The following is a 7,524-nucleotide window of genomic DNA, read 5'->3' as shown; positions in this document are numbered from 1 at the left end:
AGTGACCCATTCAGCAGTATGTACTAATCCATGCACTGCACTAAAACTCAATCACTTATACATTCACTTAGAAACTCTCCTTACAGTACTCTGGTCATTCATTTAGTCCCAAGTACACATGCAGTGAAGTAGGCCTTAGGGCATGAACTGCTTTAAACCCCTATGCACCATGCATGTAATGTTGTATCTACCGGTTCACTTGTCTTTTACACCTTCAATTCCCTAGCCTGCATCCTTACACTTCCATCAAGTACTCTGTCACGGCTGTTGCACTGTTGTAGTGACCCATTCAGCAGTATGTACTAATCCATTTACTGCACTAAAACTCATGCACTCATTTATTCACTCAGACATACTCTCTTTACAATACTCTGATCATTCAGTCAGCGAACTAGGCCTTAGGGCATGAACTGCTTCAAACCCCTATGCACTATACATGTAGTTTTGTATCAACCTGCACATTTGTCTTTTATACCTTCAAACTGCTATGCACTATGCTTGTTGTCTTGTATCTACTTGCACACTTGTCTTCTATGCTTTCAATTCCTAGTCAAGTTCAAATTGCTTTATTCAATTTTTTGTTTAAAACCATAAAAGCATACAATTTAAAAATACAATCATAATTTAACAAGCAACATACATTTAAAAAGCAACATTTTATCTACAAGTTAATAGGATTTGCTAACCCTGCGATTATGATTATCTAAATAGATTACATGGTATTCACAAGCCTAATATTAACAGTTCTTATGTTACGTCAAAGGGTTAAATTGATAAAGGTTGACAATCTTAAAACTACTTTGCGGTAAAACAAATCGATTAAAAGCAGGGATGCTATGCTCATTTGGTAAGCAAATTCTATGACCCAACTCAGTGTTATATTCGATGATTTGTTTCCGGAGGGGGATATATGAGTTGCTTGGATAAAAATCGTGTAGATCCCAGGTTGTTATGGGGCCATCACCTTCTTGGGGCCGCCAAGACTGGAGATAGGGAACAACTTGTCTGCTCCTAAATCTAATTAGAACCAAGTCGCCACTAATATCTTTTCGAAGGGGACCCAGCCAGCCCACTCTCCTCGCGCTGATTATCCTGCCATCAAGGTCATGGGGTAAGGGTCTATTTTTCGATAGCCAAAACTTGACTTTGTTTAGCAGGTCGGTGGTTCTCTCAGATTTTCCATGTTTCAGTGGAGGGACCCCCGAGAGGATGGACACAAATGGAGCGGCCTCTGGGGGAAGATTAATACGAGGAATCTTAATACATTCTATTTTGGGATCAACATTGCGATCTATGACAGGTATAGTGGTGCCTTAGGGACAAATGGAGGCACAGTAGTAGGGACTGATACTTGAGTTGGGGGAGCTTTGTTTTGCATGGTTTGTTTGGGCGTATTGGGAAGAGCAGCATGGAGCGAACAATTAGATGTTACAGTATGGGAAGATTGTGCCAGATTGGATTTAACAGTTTCCTCAATCCCCGTCAGTCTATACCCCAAGGTGTTAATTTTATCGATCAGGGGATGCATAATAGTTTTGATCAGTTGTTCGATCATGGCCAGTAAAGCCAATTGGGAAGAGGATGCTGGGTCGTCTAGTTTTTTACCCACCTCTGGAGTTGACGGAGCAGTAATAATGGGCAAGTTTATATTTGGAGACGCATTCTGTAATTTTGATGTTTTGGTTTGGGACCCACTTTCTCCAACCCCGTCGTCTTTCCTTTTAGCAGATGTGACCTGAACGGGAATTGTACTTTGGGCATTGGCTTTTATGAGTGTAGGTAGAGGCCCCTGTATACTTGCGCTGCGGGCTAGCGGACTAGTGTTTGTTGCCTGGTGGGGTGATGTCACAAAGGTATACCTGATATTACACATACTATTTAGTTCATCTAGCCAGGGGAGAATAGACGCTGTAATGATTGTTTTTGGAGGGGGTTCCATGCTAGTTGGGATGTCTATGAGCTGAGCTGTAGTAATTATATCAACTGTACTATACATTCATTAGTACCGAAATGTCAATTGCGTGCCCGTCTTATGTCCTAAGGCATGGGTCCAGCCGAAAGGGTATATTTGTAACCACTCCCTTAGGGGTCTAGGTAACAGTTTCTTGGCGGATGTGATAGTCAATGGAATAGTCAATCAGTGGCTTTACCTCCTCTTTGAAGGCCAAGGGGGGTGGCCCGTCCCGTCCCGTCCTCCTATGGCCTCCGAGGGCCACAGAGGGCCCGCCCTTTGCCCGGGCTTAGCCCGCTAAGCGGGGGTTGTGACCCTTTTTGTGCGCCTCCTGGCGCGGAAATTACGTGCTGCGGCTTCCGGTGCCGCTAGGGCGTCTGGGAGTTGTGGTCCGTGATTGCCCCTCCCTCCGCACTGCGGCCGCTGGTGGCTGTGGGCTGCGGCGGCGGGAGGGAGGAAGACAGGAGCAAGTTCGGCGGTGGCTGGTGCAAAGAGATATTGGACAGAGTTTGCCCCCAAGCTGCAGGTGAGTCCCTGATGAAGTATAGATTTGAAGGTAGCCCAAACAAAGGAATTCGCTTATGGGAGATAGAAAAGGAAGGAGAAGCCTCTCTAGCCTGCCATAGGTTATGAAAGATGCAGATGGCGTTTTCCTCCCCTTGTAAAATCTCAGCCAAAAAGTTCAGACAATATTCCTTACAGACGTCAGGGAAGGCTGTGAAAAATAGTAAATCGCTTTCCTTCTGCTATTTATTTGGATACTTCAACTTGGGCCACAGCTATATATTCAAATAGTAATATTCACTGCCATCACCTCCAGAAAAAAATGTTCCAAGATGTTCCAGGCCACTACAGCGTCGAGAAATGTGCAGCAAAGCATGTGAAAACCCCAGCGCGAAGACTCCAGCCCGTTTTCACTTTTCACTTTACTTCGCTCATGAACATTAGTCAGTGCAGCCGCCGCCCCAGCCTCTCTCTCTGCACTTTACCTGCCCGGGCTCCGACCGAACCGAAGGAGTAAAAACATGCCACGGAGCTACCAACATCCACGAAAAAAGACCGGATGGAAACCAAGCCTCAAGAAACCTGGGCCCCCTCACAGCACTTCCCGGTGCAGAGAGCAGCAACGAAGCCACGATCCCTCAGCTAAACTCACCCAGAGGAGAAACGCCAGTCTGCCGCAAAACGCCGACACCATTGTTGAGGGCAGAGCAGAGGCAGAGATCACCTGAGGCTACCTAAAATTCCTAGTCTGTATCATTACACTTCTACCAAGCACTGTCACTGCTGTTGCACTATTGTAGTGACCCATTCAGCAGTTACACTATACATGCAGTCTTCTATCCACCTGTACACTTGTTTTTCAAATCTTCAATTCCCCAATCTGTATCCTTACACTTCCACCAAGCACTCTGTCACTGCTGTTGCACTTTTGTAGTGATACATATAAACAGAGATGTGGCTTAGTGCACAGCAATGGTTTGTTGAAGAGTTCTAGTAAATTTGTAAAGTTTATGAGTTTGGGTGCTCCACCAGGTAGCGTAACCGTCAAAGTACGCTCAATGAATAATACTTGGTTAGCGCACAAACATCGTAAGTGCGTCCCTGCGGTTGGGCACACCTTTGGGTTTGTCACGAAGGACAGATTCCGTTGTTTTATATTTGTTTTTTTAATTGGTGTTACAAGTTTAATCAGTTCACTTGTGTCACACTTTCCTTTATGGAATATTTCATTTCATATCCTCATTTAATGGATTCCAGTGCACATTTATGGTGAAAAAACAAACGCTCCGATGTATTTCGGGCATGGCCCTTTCTCAAGGAGCTCTGTTGGTGAAAATAACATCATTGGTATGGGCCATGATATATGAGATTCATCACACAAGATTAGAAGCAAAAAAAACAAGAAAAAACGTGCAAAACATGCAATTTATATCAGTGTTGTTTGAATTAATTCATGCTAAACGTGTATTGTCATGATCCGTGGAAGTGCATAGTGACATTGCGGCGTGTCGGACGACTGGGTGTTCAAAAACAAGAACAAAACATACCGGGTAATTCCTAATGACAGCGAAGTTCGGGGCAGTCACTGGCATGTGCTGTTGATAAAAGAAAACAGCGAAGATTAAAAAAATAACGTGAAACGATGGCTGGTCAGCAAAATGGCTCGAGTCGATATCGTAAATTAACTTACTTCGGTGTGAAGCTGAAAACGTTTCAAGGGCTCTCTTTCTTTCATAGAAGAGTCGTATCAAAGGTTTTCCTCCTTTCGGGCGCTGAGGTAACCTGAGCGTAGGTGTTTCACCGCGTTGGCGGGGAATTTGAATGTGACGGAAACCCGGAAAGGTTTGTGATGCCAGGAGATAGAAAACTGACTGGTGGACCTGGTAGAATTTGGCCGCCATCTTAACATGGGTCAAGTGATGAACAATGAGAGAAGTGCAGTAAATGCACTATCTTCAACATAAAGGAAAATGGGGTGTACCGGGTAGAAATGACAACGTGTGTGAGTTTGAAACCATGTGTGCAATGCTGATATGTCACAAAGTCACGGGGGTTGCACAAAAAACATAAAACATAAGAAACGAAAACAGTTAAACAAACGACTCAATTTGCAATGCATTCCGATATCGTACAGATATTTACAAATAACAGCTAAGTTCAATACGGTCTTTAAGGCCGAATGGTTATCCAGGCTGTCTCATGTTGTAGTAGAGTTTTGTTGTTGTCTCTGCCTTCTCTTTTCTCAACCAACTCTAATACCATGAATTTAAGCTGAGCGATGTTGTGTCCCTGTTCCTGGAAATGTCTGGCTATGCTGGATCGTTCATTTTTTGTCCGTATATTAGATTTGTGCTCGTTCAGTCGTATCTTTATTTTCCTCTCAGTTTTCCCTATGTAGATCTTCCCACATGGGCACTTTAATAAATAAATAAGGTTCCTAGATACGCAAGTAGCATTTACATTCACCTTGATGTTATATCCACTCATGGGGTGGCTTATGCTGTTCCCTCTTATTATGTTGTTGCAGCTGCTACAATTGTAACAGAAAGACACACTTTCACAAAGATGATGTCATCAGTGATGTCATGAGTGATGTCACTGACCATGTCATGAGGGATGTAATATATGACGTCATCATCAGTGCATTGCGGGCGTGCGAGTTATAGTTAGCTGAACTAACTATAACAGAAGATTTCAATGGTTTTATATGAGAGAAATGTCCAGCTAACTATAACATGGATGAAACCTATGTTTTTTCAGTGAAATATTAAGGTTTTTTAAATACTAATTCCAAACTATAACGTGCATGAAACCTATGGATTTTTCAGTGAATTTCAAAGATGTTGTCAATATTAATTTATAAATGTATTAATTATGTCTTTCTTTTTATACTAATTTCTTATATTTTTAACATAAATATGTATATTTATTTTATTTTTTATATTATATTTCATATTCTCATTATACAATACTAACAGAACTAATTTGCAAAATATTTTTGGGATTAATTATTGCTTGACTCTGATTGCAAGCATAACACAAGTCCAGCAAAGCTCTCGGGCCGTAGGCTCAAAATGCTGTATCAATCCTTACACCTGCTTCAAGCATATGCAAGGTTTTGAAGCAGCATAAGCTCAAAAGTAACTGAATGAAATGTTATACATTTTACTCAGTCACTTTTAGGAGGCATTGCTGCACCCCTTCCTGCACAGGAGAGCCTCCTTCTGGCGCAGGATTTTACAATGTAATGCACCCTCCAGATGCATCACATTCTTAATACAACACGCCATGGCACATCCTTTGCACCACTGCTGTGTCACAAAAGTGATGCAACGGCTGTGTAAAAGAGGCACAAGGGAATTGTAAATCCACCCCTCACACAAACAAATTCACCCAGACAGTTTCACCAGCAGCGCAAATAGAAGCACAGACTTGTAACATATTTATGTACATATGTTACATTCAAGTGCTTCAGACATACTACAGTATACTATAGGTAAACACCTTATAGATTTATGCTGTAGCACTTCCTTATAGTTCTGCACTTTCACATTCTCCATACACTAGTAGTATATTAATTTATTCATGTATAAACTACACATTCATTCTGACAAACTTATACACACTAACATAGAAATATAGTTCTTTCTTTGACCAGTGAAGATAGTTCTGTTTTTTTCTGTTTTTACTTTTCAGTTTTTTTTAAACTAAAAAAATGTAACTGCAACCACAAAAAGTATCAAACAGGAACAAAAGAATGAAAAAAAAACCTGATGTCGAGGACAGCAATGCTCCTGCATCCTGCGATTCATCAGATCAATACACTGCTTCCTATAACACAAAAGTCTATTGCAAAGAATGAATAAAATGTTAACATCTGCAAAATCAGGATCAATTTGTGGGTGTCGACTGTTTGCTGAAAATTCTGCTGCAGTAGTTGATGTGCTTGGTGCAGAAGCAGGTGGGTTCTCCTGCAACCTCCGTGTTGCAGCTCGAGCAAAGGTAGTTCTAAAAAGAACATTTTTTTTTCTGTTTTTAGTTTTCAATTTTTTTTGTGTTCTTTCAGCAAGTTTTTTTTTAAACCAAAAAAATGGAACTGGAATCCAAAAAGCATCCAACAGGAACAAAAGAATGAAAAAAAAAAAAAACTAATGTTGAGGACAGCAATGCTCCTGCATCCTGCGTTTTATCAGATCAATAGACAGTTTCCTATATCACAAAAGTATATTGCAATACAATTTTAACGTCAGCAAAATCAGGATCAATTTGTGGATGTGGACTGCTTGCTGAAAATTCTGCTTCAGTAGTTGATGTACTTGGTGCAGAAGCAGGTGGATTCTCCAGCAACCTCCGTGTTGCAGCTTGAGCAAAGTTATTGGGGTGCAAGTTATTCACGTGTCGCACCATATTTCCTGTGCCAAAGAAGTATTTTTTAGATGGATCACCCCTTGTAGAGTTGTTTGGCAAATTTTACAGGTTACTTTTGGAGCAATAACCTTTTTTTTGCCCTTTTGGAAAAGTAAGAAATTGCCAAATTAGAGCTTCTTTCCTCTTCTTTGGAGGTTCTTCAGGAATAAAACCTCCCTCTCAAGAACTGCTGGAAGATGAATCCATTTCTCTTTTAATGATCTTCCTTCTATTTGAAAAAATTGTCAGAAAAAATGACTCTTCTTAGGAAGTCAAAGTCAAATGAATATAATGGGACGGAACTTTCAACAGTTACAATAGAAAAAGTTATGAACCAATCAAATCTCTCCTTTTAAAGTCACATGACTTTACGTACGCTTATGATGCGCTCATGCAGCTGTTTCGATACCAGTACAAATGATGTTCTACTGCAATTTGTGTAATTGTTTTTAAAAGCAATATGTGATTGTTAAAACTGTGCAAAAAAAATCATAGTTATCCCAAATAATATCTTCCATTAGTATGTACATTAAATACATAAATATATGTTTTAACCATGTAGAAACATTGGCGCCTTTCACGTACAGGGCGCTGTTCATGATGTCACACTTAACCTTTGATGCGACACATAAAAACAAACCATATTTGTACTGTATGCGCGA

Source organism: Lissotriton vulgaris, chromosome 6, assembly GCF_964263255.1.
Source record: "Lissotriton vulgaris chromosome 6, aLisVul1.2, whole genome shotgun sequence".
Classification (NCBI taxonomy): Eukaryota; Metazoa; Chordata; class Amphibia; order Caudata; family Salamandridae; genus Lissotriton; species Lissotriton vulgaris.
Note: the sequence above shows the minus strand (reverse complement) of the source record.